Source organism: Lepisosteus oculatus, chromosome 21 (assembly GCF_040954835.1).
Source record: "Lepisosteus oculatus isolate fLepOcu1 chromosome 21, fLepOcu1.hap2, whole genome shotgun sequence".
Taxonomy (NCBI): Eukaryota; Metazoa; Chordata; class Actinopteri; order Semionotiformes; family Lepisosteidae; genus Lepisosteus; species Lepisosteus oculatus.
Window position 1 is genome coordinate 3,874,835 of NC_090716.1, and position 12,311 is coordinate 3,887,145.

Sequence of the window (12,311 nt, forward strand, 5' to 3'; positions counted from 1 at the left end):
AATACACAATGTTCCGTTCTATTAATTTTTTCTCAGGCGTGAAATTTCACATCTGGGCTTTAAAGCCTGTCATCTGCATCCTCAAATAGTTTAAACTAAAGGTACTGATGGCATAGCACAGCTTGTGGGAGGAATCCAAGTTGGTCTTGTAATGTCCTATTGCCTCTCCATGCCATGTGTACATAAGCTATAATTAATTACCATGACTTCATTGAGCTTTATCTTAATACGAAAATAATGAATACTGTTTTTAAAGACACTGCAGTTAATTATTAGTTAATGTGATTTCTTGCTATAATATTTAGTATCAAGTATATAGTATCTTGATATAACATTATCTTATAATTTATATGCAGCATATTAACAATACTGTAATTTTTAAAATATTATTCACTACTTAATAAAAATCAGTGACACTCTTTTCCAATAAAGACCAAATGCAAGCGAGCCTCAAGGTTGCAGAGATTAGGAGGAGACTCTAAGAACAATGGTATGTCTTGGTGTCTCGGTCCTGCTTGACTCATGCCCTGTGTCCTATTTCCCCACTGAGGAGAGAAGGATTTGCATGCTGTAGGTCCTCTGTGTCAGAATCCTGGGATGACACTCATGTAGCTGCCATCGAAGAGATGCTTACATGGGGATAATGGCCTGGCAGTGTTTCTGACTGGACTCCAGTTTTTGGTAGCTGTTGACAGCAGGGCTCTTCTGATAAGATTTCTGTGGAGATACAGGGTTTCCTTTGAGTAATCACTGGGGGGGAGGTTGGCGAAGAATAAACAGGAACTGGAGTTGTATTCTTTTTTAAGTATACATAAGGCCCAAGAGATCTAAGGTGGTGGTGGTGATGGGGGTTAAGTTTTTTTTTAATGTTTTTAACGAACATGAGGTTAGTTGTATTTCTTTGGGTTAATAATAATAATAATAATAATAATAATAATAATAATAATTGCTTACACTTATATAGCGCTTTTCTGGACACTCCACTCAAAGCGCTTTACAGGTAATGGGGATCCCCTCCACCACCACCAGTGTGCAGCCCCACCTGGATTGTGTGTTATGTGTTTGGTGGGATTCGTGATTACACATAGTTGAAGTAAAAGAGGATACAATAATGTAATAAATTAATTAACTGAATAAAGCAAAGGATGGAGGTTTTATATAGGAATTTAAATGGAGAGATGGGTCCTGCATATCTCATGATTCAGTCATGTTCATTTAAAAGACAGCTGAAGTAACTGAATAAACTGAAAGGAGAGGTGGAATTCAGGGAGACTTTACTGGCAGTTTTTGAATGTTCCAGAAACAAACAAAAAAGCATAATGAAAACACTTTCACCATCTGTCTCTCCAGACTAAAAATATGCCCTAAAACATTTGTAATCTCAACCACACAATTGTGTTTGATTGTGTAGTCACCGATCCATCCGCCAGTTAAGCTGATACCATCAAGAGAAAATACACCCCAGAGACAATAAAATGAAAGACGTTTTAGACCAAACTAGGCGCCATATGGAAATGCAGTGGTTAGCACTCTTTCACACAGGGCTTGGCTCAGGGTTAAGTTCCTGGCTGGAGCACTTTCTGTGTGAAGCCTGCATGGTCTTCTCATGTTTGTGTGGCCTTCCACTGCTCCCACCTCCTACAGACTTGGCCTCATGACTATTATAAGTCCCATCATGCACCCTAAGGATCAGGTAGACCACCTCCCCCCTCAGGAGTAGATGTCCAGACTAATGGAGGAAGACAACCAACATCATCCAATTAGTGGACATTCCATGTAATGATTTATTTCAAAGACTTGCAGTGCATGTGAAGAACATAACATTTAATTATTCCTTCAGATGCACGTAAACAAAAAAAACCTTTTCTTTCTTTGTTCTCTTACTTGTTTGGTGAATGAGAACAAATTAGAACCTAACCACCTTCAAAAACATAGTCACATATTAACATTGAAGCTAAAACAAAATGCTAAAACAAAATATCTTAAAGGAAAGCAAAAGTGTTCCAGCAGGACATAGAATGATTCAGTAATGTTAATATGTGCTAAAACAAAATATCTTAAAGGAAAGCAAAAGTGTTCCAGCAGGACATAGAATGATTCAGTAATGTTAATATGTGCTAAAACAAAATATCTTAAAGGAAAGCAAAAGTGTTCCAGCAGGAAATAGAATGATTCAGTAATATTACCGAAATTGAATCTCTAGAGAGGCCGGCTCTCATGACATTTTCACAGTATATTTGTAATGAGTATTTTGTTAGGGTAAGAATTTAGACTCAGCATCTATTTTTTTGTAATTGAGTCCTTTCAAGAAAGAAATGAAGTCAGAAAAATGTATTCAAAATATTAAAGCATGTTGCAAAGAGAGATTATTCTAATCTGAAAATTTAGATTTATCTAATAAGACCATTATAAGAAACTTCTAATCCTCCACACGTTTTTCTGTCATAAAAAAGATAAGAAAACATTTTTAAGCAGATGTGATAATGATAATGAAAAAAAATCATTATCTGTATTCATTAAGTTGCTAATTTGTGCTTTCATTTTTTAGCAGCAAGCTAAGATGAAGCGCTCGAAAATTGCTGTGATGAGATTGACGTATTAACACCATTAAAGTTTAAATTTTAAGGATTTTGCCAGGGTCTGTGACAGAGTAGATTTTAATTCATTGTTCCTGGGGACAAAATAAAAAGATTAAAACTGTTGTTTACATTTCTTGGCCCTTTTATATTTTCGTCCAATGTTTAGAGCTTAAGGTGAGAGAGGCGCAGATGGACAGATAGCCAAACAGATATTCACATTATCTTCCCACACAAAAGGGGTTCTGTTTAAGGGAGAAGCTGGAGAGAAGGGATTTTCCTCAGCTCTGCTGATCTCAGGAATGGCTGGGAGGACACACATCCTCGTTCCCTGAAAAAGAAAACTGGGCAACACGAGCTGAGGACAGTCCACACCTTTTATCTCTTATCTGATTTTATCTCTAAACCTCATTGAATGAAGAGAGCAAAAAATCCCTCTCGTTTATGAAAAAGAATGCGGCTCACTTGAGTTCCCTCATATGTCCTGGTTACCGGATTTAAAACCAGAGAGAGCTTTTGTTCATTAACCGCCTTTGATTAGACAGTGAAGTGGCGAAGAACCGCAACCAGGTGCTGTTTACCTGTTGAAACCACACAATTGCATGTTCGCGCGTACGCATGCACGCACACACACACAAGCACAGCTCTGCAGTCTAAATCAGTATGCCCTGCGACCACTGTGGGTTTCCCAAACCTGCTGTGCGTACAGCCTCTCCTCCGCCACTAATTTTTATACGTAAAGGAATTTAAGACCTTTATTCATGTCCAGTTTCAAAGCAGGGGCTTTGAAAAGCTCAGGATATACCATATCTATTTTTTCTCAAGCATTAAATCCCTGTTCCTCTGTCTAAAATGATCAAAGTTTTGCTAGCTGTTGGAAATGTAAAACAAAAAATCAATGATACCTTTTAAGCAATTTGTGGTCTCAAAATAACAAAAAAAAATTAATTTTAGCTAACTGGCAAGGCAAGGCACTTGAGGATCTTGTTACACAAACAGAACCCAGCATTGTTTCACACAAACGTCCGTACAGTGCTCTTTGTCCTCTTGTGCATCTTTACGCGTGTCTCTTGTTGGAGTAGCACCATGTACATTTTGACTTTTAGAACACCAGGGCAAATTTTGCTCTGAAGTTTTGAAAATAGCCTCGTACAGCTAGTGCCTCCTGAAACACTGATATAAATATCTCTGCAGCTGGATGAACACTCTCTCCGGCATTGCCAGCTTCAACTGTAACCATTTCCCTTTGCTTTCCACAGACATGTAGCAGGCCTCAAACGTCTTTTTTTACTTTTTAATAAAACATTGCAATCACTGACTTTTTTTTTAACTTGATAGATCCATGTCATGGATGGGCCGACGATGCCTTGACTCTCAGAGGTGACCCCTGTACCCATAAGGGGAGAACGAGGAAGACTCAAAGTGACGCTCTGTCACTGAGTCAGGCCCCCCAGACCCGCCTACCCTTCGTGCCTTCGTGCTTTGTGACAGGCAGCAAGCTCTGCAGGGCCCTACAGGAGGCGCAGCTCTGATTGGTGGAGAGGTGTGTCTGGCGCTGACATCACTGCACTGTATGGGCCTTGCCGGGCTAATCCCAAACCTGAGCCACCTGGGCAATCCCTGTCAGCTACTGACTTGGCCCAGAATCGAACCTGCAGAGTCTCAGTCTAGAGGATTTTGTATAAATGCTACACCAAAGAAAATCTGTATATGAAAAAAAAGCACAATAAATGATGTAAAATGTACAGAAAATGTGCAAATAGGGACCCTTGACATAATAAAACGATCTCCTGTCTGGGATAAATAGTTATATAGAAAGCACTGGGCAGATGATGCTAATTTGATTTGGCTTATTCATGTATTTCAGATGGGTCTGCAAGAGTGTCTGAATGTGTCCTTATCCATTTACGTTGTGGACTACCCAGTCTGGACTATGAAGTGTGTTTTATATTCACAGTGGATATAATGTCTGGTGATTTTTTACCCAGCACCCTTTATCTTTCTGTGATTTTGAAAGAGACTTTGAAAAGTGTCTCTGCCGCAGGATATGTTTATTAAATGACCGTTAATGCAGATTGTGAAACAATAGATATTTCAAAGGATTCTTTATTTTTAAATCAGCAAGTTTCGGTCTTTTTTTTTTGTACCAGCTGGTCATTGTCACGCTCTAAAACAATCGCAGAGTCAAGCCACAAAGCCAGAGACATGCCTTCAGCTGTCATTTCAGGCTTATTATTAAAGATTCAATCAAACAGTGGAAACTTACAACATTAGATAACGAGGTACAGTAATCCACACATATCTGGTGAGGTAAAATCAGCGCTATATTAATAGTTACACAAATTATTACTGATTTGTGTGCTGGTTATGTTATCTCTGGGAAAGACCTACTTCATAATCCAGCAATGCTACAATTGTGACTCATTTTTCTGTTTGACATTGCTCTTAAACAGATGTGCTGTTGGCTTTACAGTAGAAAACAGTATCCACACTGGAAAAGGTAATTCCAGAGCAATTTGTTGTTTTTTTTACAGATTGATGTCTGTGCAGCTAACCAATTTATTTGTTTGCCCTTTTTATCCAAAGCAGCTTATATTTGCACCTATTTATACAGCAGGGGGTTAATTTGAACAATTCAGGTGAAGCACTTTGTTCGAGGTTGCAACAGCAGTATTACTACAAAGATCTGAACCCATTAAATTACAATTTGAAAATACTGACCATTGCACCAAACTGCTGCCAGCTGATCACTGAACAGTGCACAGTGGATAGGGTTAGCCTTTAACAGTCTTTTCCTTCATGTAATAGCAGCAAAGAATTCAATCTGTTCTCCCCGGAAAATATTCAGAAACACTGGAAATGCAGTGACCTACTAAGTTTGTGTCAAACTAATGAGAATGAATTACAGGGGTGTTGTACTTAGCGCTTGTCTCTAGCACAAACAAATTCTTGCTTCCTGCATAATACATTCACATTCACAAATTCTTGCTTCCTGCATAATACATTCACATTCACAAATTCTTGCTTCCTGCATAATACATTCATTTTTTATGCTCCTAAGTGTGCGTTTTGTCCCCCATAAGCCCTGTAAGATTTAAAGGTCTTCTTGTGCTCCAAAATTCATTCTTTTATGTAACTGAAGGAATATTGCTCATGCTTTTTCTTAGCCGATCCAAAATCCATTTTACACAGCTGCTGAAAGTACTGTGCTGCTGACACATACCCCAAACCCCTCTGAGATTCTGAACAGCACCTGACAGTGGCAGAACTATAAATAAACATGTATAAATAACACCCACTAGCATTGAAATATTTTTTTTTGTTCCAAAAAGATGCGAGGAATATGGAGAGCAAAGCACAGCTGCAGCCAGAACTAATTCACAGACTCCTTAAGTTGTATTAAACGCTGTTTCATGTCAATGGTAGGTGTCCAGACGCTACTTAATCTCAACAAGATGCACTGAACCACCTGATGTGAGACGCAGGGCATTCACAGTAATGTTTGCAACTGTGCATACTGTGACCGATTTGTTTTTTCCATATGGAACAAAGCCAGACTATCTCCAATCCAAGGGCTCTCCTATCCTGTATAAAGCCTGGATCTTTGGAACACACCCAGATGTGTGTTTAACTTCCAGGTACAATAACCAGGACCTTTGTTCTATCTGTTTACATGCCTTCCCAATAGAAAAGTACCTAGAAAACCCAGCACACAGTACAACCTGTTACAGTTGGTACTACAGGGGTTGTTAAGATTCAAAACAACCTGTTCGAATCTTAACAATCCCAGATTTCTCCCCACAAAATTGATCATTTGTTTTCAAAGCCACCCTTCTATGAGTTACACATGAGTCGTATGCCTTTCACAGATCCAAGGTGGCTGCAAAAAGGGACCCATTTTAGTTTAGTTAGAAAATGCCTTTCTTCAGATTGCGTGATCAGTGTTTATAGTTGCGAGTCAATAGGTTTTGCGACCTGAAGAGAAGAGAGTTTCGGACGTGAGAAAGTGCTTACAGTTGGAAAGAACTTCACACAGACGACTGTAAGATATTGTGAAATTAAGTTAGAAGTGCAATTATAAAGCAAATTAACTCAACACAATATATCATCCTTATCCTGAGGTGCGATAGGATCTGTGACATATTAGGCTAACATTCTTTGTATAATCGGGCAATTTGTTTGTCTGATTTAACGTCTCAATGTATAGGGATTATAACAGGTTTGGAAACACATATCGCACTAGCACAAAAATAAAATAATTTCAAAAATGTACATTTAATATGATATATAATAAATTGCAAAACGGGTTAAATGATAAATAGGTTTCAAATAAGTAGTTCCACACAAGTGGGAACCATGTGGAAATGCATTTAAAACAGTTAACAAGAGGCATTTCTTTACTCAAAGGGTGGTGGGAGTCTGGAACAAGCTATGCAACGAAGGATCTCTCAAGAAATGGTTGGATGATATCCTTGGATCATTTTTCTGCTAACTACCAAACGGGTCAGAAGGCTTGAGTGGTCTCCTCTTGATTGTTCTTATGCTGTTATGCTCCTGTGCTCTTATGTACTTAAGCAATTTTGCTCATATGTTCTTCTGACTGGGGGCAAACCGTAATGTCATAATTGGCCAAGCAGAGCCTGACCATGAGAAATTAGCTCCTACACAACTCCTACAGTAGCTGCCCCACGTCTGCTGATGTAGACAGCAGCTACATGTCTGATGGAGGTGATTTTCTTGCCTTTTTTTTCCCAACAAGTTGGAAAGAATTGAGTGCTGGTATCCCTCACTACTGTTCATGGTGATATTAGACACGCCGCGTGGTTAAAAGGAAGTGGTCGCATCGCCAGTCTCAAACAAAAAAAACAAGAACACATTTGGGAAATATCTGCTTAAAGGTCAGCACAAGCAGAGCTCTGACAGACTGCTCTGCACAAGTGTTGGGGAGGGCAAGGGTCAGGCGGCGAGATCCCGAAGCCAGTTTTACGAAACAAAAGGTGGAAGACAAGAGCGAGAGTAAAGTGGTGTCCAGTTTGGTCTCGATCCCTTGCCGCATTCCTCAGTCAGATCCGGGGGGCAGCCTCCAAATTCCGAAACAGCTCCCAACTCAATGGCGACGCGGCAGTGAGACACCCCCGTTACGCTACAGAAAAGCAGGAAACCAGCACGGTTCTTTCCATTTCTGCTGCAGCTCAAATTGTAACACTCCGCTAAACTGTCCAGGGAAATGAAAAAGAACACATTTAGGTGCAAAATTACAAAACAAATTGAGTGCAAATTTACTAGTTACACCGTCATTATAGAAACTAAAAGAAAATAAAAAAATATCTCCATGAGACCCCCCCCCTCCCAGAAGAGTCTTATGATGCACATTTCCTTAACCTTGTCTCTTTCCTCTACTGACATCTCTGTACAATGACAGCTGACAAGTAGATAATACAGGACTAAAAGATATTTTCTGCTCTTCCCTCCTAAGAAAGTAAGTGTAGATGCAGCAGGAGAAAATCAAAGTAGGAATTGATTTAATAGGACTTTTATACAAGAGAAGCAAACATAACCTTACAAACTTTAGAAATGTCAATGCCCCCCTCCTCTTACATTATAAGAAGCACTATTTTTCACATAATTAGGGTAGTATGTGGTGTGTTACATAATTCTGTTTCTGCTCCTCATTTTGTACAAAAACTGTATATAAAACCTTGTAAAAAGTTGTGAAAGTTCTATACTCTCTTCTATGAAAGGATGTTTTATATTATATCTAACAAGAGTCGTGTTCTCTATATCAGTTGGAGTTCTTCTGATCTGTGATCAAATGTTTTTATTGTAGTTATTTTGAAAAGAAAAAGCATTTTTCTATTACATTATGCTGATACTGTATGTACACTTATTTATCTGTTGACAGCATGCTAGTCAGACTGTGTGGTATTGTGGATTCGGCAGAAGATATCATCTTCCTTTTTCTGTTTTATATGTCCTGTAAATATAGGCACACTCTCATGTACTGCATCTTTCCTGTATCTTAATCATCTAGTTTTTCAAAAGTACTGTATTTACCATGGATATATGGGGCAGGAAACCAATGTTATACCGGCCTTTCCATGTTACACAAACAAGGACACCACGTCTGACACAGGCAAGCGAAGTATGAGATTATTGCGATGTGGCTAAGGAGGGCGTCGTATGGCTGTGTCCACTGGAGCACACTATGCAGAGCTCAGGAGGCTCACCGCTGCCTCTCAGGCCCCAGCTGGGGGGGGTTGGGAGGTGAAGGCAAGAGCTGAGGGCCGGTAAAACCGACAGAATTCAGCATCAGATCGCTGGTGGGCGGCGCCGCCCGCTCCGGCTTCGGTTTCGAAAGACAAAAAAATGACAAAAGGGGAAAACATTTCACAAAGATGACGGGACATGACATCAGCGATCAAACAACACTTCTTTCGCTCCTGACACTTTCACAACAAGGGTCAGGCGGCAGCTCGAGCACAACGGCCTTTTCTGCGCGGCGGCGGGGGGGAAGGGGAGGGAGGGAGGGGGGACAGGGACACAGGGTGCTCGAAGACTCCGCAGGACGCGGAGGAAACGGAAAACAGTTCTCTGCACTCGTCCATTCTGCAGGGGGCCTCATCCCTCTTCTTCATCATTTTGACATGGGCGCCTCCAATATCCGAGAGCAATAATAATTATAATTAATAATTCGTTTTGGCAATAATCTGACACAGGAGCCTGATAAAAGGCCAGCCCTGAAACCCAGTACCACCCCAAATGAAAAAACCTAGTTAGCTAAATAGCCATGACTGTGCACATATTTAAGCCCAACATGTTCTTTGTGAAGTGTGGCACAATCCCTGTTTTGCTGTTGAGTGGTCTTCCAGTGGCCAAGGTATTGTGAGGATTTTCCACGCAGGGGCGACCCCTCCTGGGAGACGCGTGTAAGCGCACAGCCCTGTGCCATCCCAGGCAGGGGGGCGCAGGGACAACGGCTCGAGGCCCGACCAGGGCCAGTGCTGGAGGAAGCCATGAGCAGTCTTCCTCACCACTGGTACAAGGGGGGGCACAGCCGTCTTCAACGCTGGCTTTAGGGGAGGGTGCAGATTTCCTTGCTGCTGTATTGGGGGGTCCAGTCTTCCTCATTGCTGGTATGGTTTGGGGGGAGGGTGCAATCTTCCTCACCCCTGGGTTGGGGGTGGCACAGTCTTCCTCGCTACTGTCTTGAGGGGCGCAGTCTTCCTCGTCCCTTGTATGGAGGGCACAGTCTTCTTCACTCCTGTTTTGGAGGGGGGTGAAGTCTTCTTCACCCCTGATTTGGGGGGTACAGTCTTACCCCCCCCCCTTTGTTTGGGGGGAACTCTCTTCCTCACTGCTGGTATGGGGGTATCGAGTCTTCCTAACAGCTGTTTTTATTGGCGTAAAGATGCAACATCCACCTCCGACAGCTGTATCTGAACAGAGACACGAGGTGGTAAAGAAACTAACCCCCTTTTCAGACTTAAAAGAAAAATAGGAGCGGGTGGGAGATCAAGCCTTTTTTTAAAAAACTGTTGTTGTTGTTTTTTCGAATGGAGGACAGGCCAGGCTGGACGAGAGTCTGGCAGTACAGTAGAGATACAAACACCTTGCACAAGGGGCCTCTGACAAACCACATGGCTGATGGTGTGGTTGGTGAGTTAATCACAGCTGCCTCTGGGCCCAAGAAACTGATGACATTGAATATTTTCCAAGTGTTTATTTATACACCCTATTTTTCACTCATCTCAGCAGGGTTTTCTTCGTCTCTATTTTAGGAATCGCATGTAAAACCGGCCGTTGCTCCTTCTGTTTGCTTCTTGTCGAAATTTGATTTTAGCAGCCATTTTTTTTTTGTCCTGCCTGATTCTCCTTAAACGGCAATGAGATGCTGGAGAGAGGTTCCTGAGAGCCAGGTGTGTCGAGCGACTAAAAAAAAAATCTGTTTTCCCCATGAATGCCAAAACGTACAATGGCGTCCTGCTGCTTCTGATGAAGGTTTCTTGGAAATCAAGCCCACATGAGCCTGTTTTTAACTGCTGCATCCCTGATGAGCTCTCTCTGCATAATCTCACTAGTTTCATTGCACATCTGTGATTTTGCTCATCAGCCCAGTGTAATGTTGCTCATCAAAGCGAGCCGAATAATCGGGCAAACATTTCAACAACCTTTCAAATACGAGACCGTGGAGACAAACGATCCCTTGAAACCCCTTTGGGTGCATTATAAATTCACTTAATTTTTATCCCTCTTTTTGTTTAAGTCACCCAGATCTTCGTCCTTACAGACACTGATTTCAGCACAAACAGACACAGGAAAAGAAACAGATTTTAAAACAACAGGGTTGCCTAATGGTCCATTTTCACTGAGTCCAGGCTTCCCAGCGCTTGGTTCACAATGAGCCATTACTGGCTGCTGTGCAGGCAAAGCTCAGCAGTGAAGGAGCTGGTCTGGTTGGACAGTGCGGCTGGTGAGCTGCAGCTGCTGTTGTTGTACCAACGTCAAGCCAGACCAGCTCACTGGCCATCTCTGGGCTGTCCTGATCCAAACATCAGCTCCTTGGGGGTTGCTGGCTTCTGTGCTAAAGCATATCTGTTTGTTTTTTTCTTCACTCCAGACCGTGCCGGATTTCCCATTAAGGCACTGTGCGGCCTACAAAACGTTTAGGGCCTACGAAGGAGGGAAACAGTAGTGACTAACGCAAAGCGAGCTGAAACAACATGCTTGCGATCGACTCCAGATCAATAATCCTACGCAATCTAGCGGCTGTTCTAGAAACTGGAAGCATCGAAGTGATGGTCGCTGGACTCGCTCCATCAATCACGGGGTTGAACGTTAGACTGGTTTAAAGTGCATCCTGTCCCTCGACGTCATTCAGTTGGCGTTGATGCCTCTCTGTGCATATTTCAGAGTGAAAGTGTCTGGGGCCTACGAACACCAAAATCCGTCCCTGACTCCAGATGCAAACAAGCTTATGTAAAACCCAAACGGACAACATGGGATCGGTCACACTAAAAATGACATGTTCCCCTTAAGTGTTCCTTAAGTTTCAGCTTTCAGCTCACGATCACAATATGTAGCCACGAACAGGTGTCTTCATTGGGACACTCCTCTTGTACTCCAAGTTAGTGATGGTGTTTGGTTTGGGTTGTTTTTCTTTTTTAGCCTCACATTTTGGAATGTGTCTATCCAGCAGTGATGCAGAAAGATGTTTCGGTATGGGAATGCACACAATTATGTCATGTATTCATATAAGATAAAAAGACACGTAGATCATGACAGACACTGTGCACCTGGTTGCCTTCTAAATTCAGTCACATTGTAATTGAAATATTCAAACTACAAAGTTATGTATGTTGAATGTGTGCCCTTTAAAAGACACTGGAATAACTAGTCTCTTGAGTATAGATGCATCAATGTTACCCATACAGATTTAGGAATTGCCAGATATTAGCTGATTTCTCATCTTTATATGCAAAATCTTTGCAGCCATTAAGAAGTCATCAGGCTGTCCAGACAGGTAAAAGCTAGTAAATGAGCATTAATATACGAGAAAAATGATGTCACACAAAATACCTTTAACTTCCCCAATTTGTCACTTACTTCCCTTTCAAAACTTGGTGAATGTGGCTATGTAAGGCTTTCTGAAGCAAGTCTTAAAAGAAATAGATGAATAAGTCGAAATGTAAAAATGACAACAAGGTGACAAGCATCTTGGTTAGATTTCCTGTTGTT

General features: G+C 41.4%; 1 long non-coding RNA gene across 1 annotated transcript; it reads right to left on the reverse strand.

Moving 5' to 3' along the window:
- Nucleotides 1-6,832: 6,832 nt before the first annotated feature.
- On the reverse strand, nucleotides 6,833-9,045 carry LOC107075826 (uncharacterized). Its single transcript, XR_011182890.1, has 2 exons — nucleotides 8,631-9,045; nucleotides 6,833-7,791 (listed from the first exon to the last, which is right to left on the reverse strand). It is a non-coding gene; the product is annotated as an uncharacterized lncRNA (long non-coding RNA).
- Nucleotides 9,046-12,311: the final 3,266 nt, after the last annotated feature.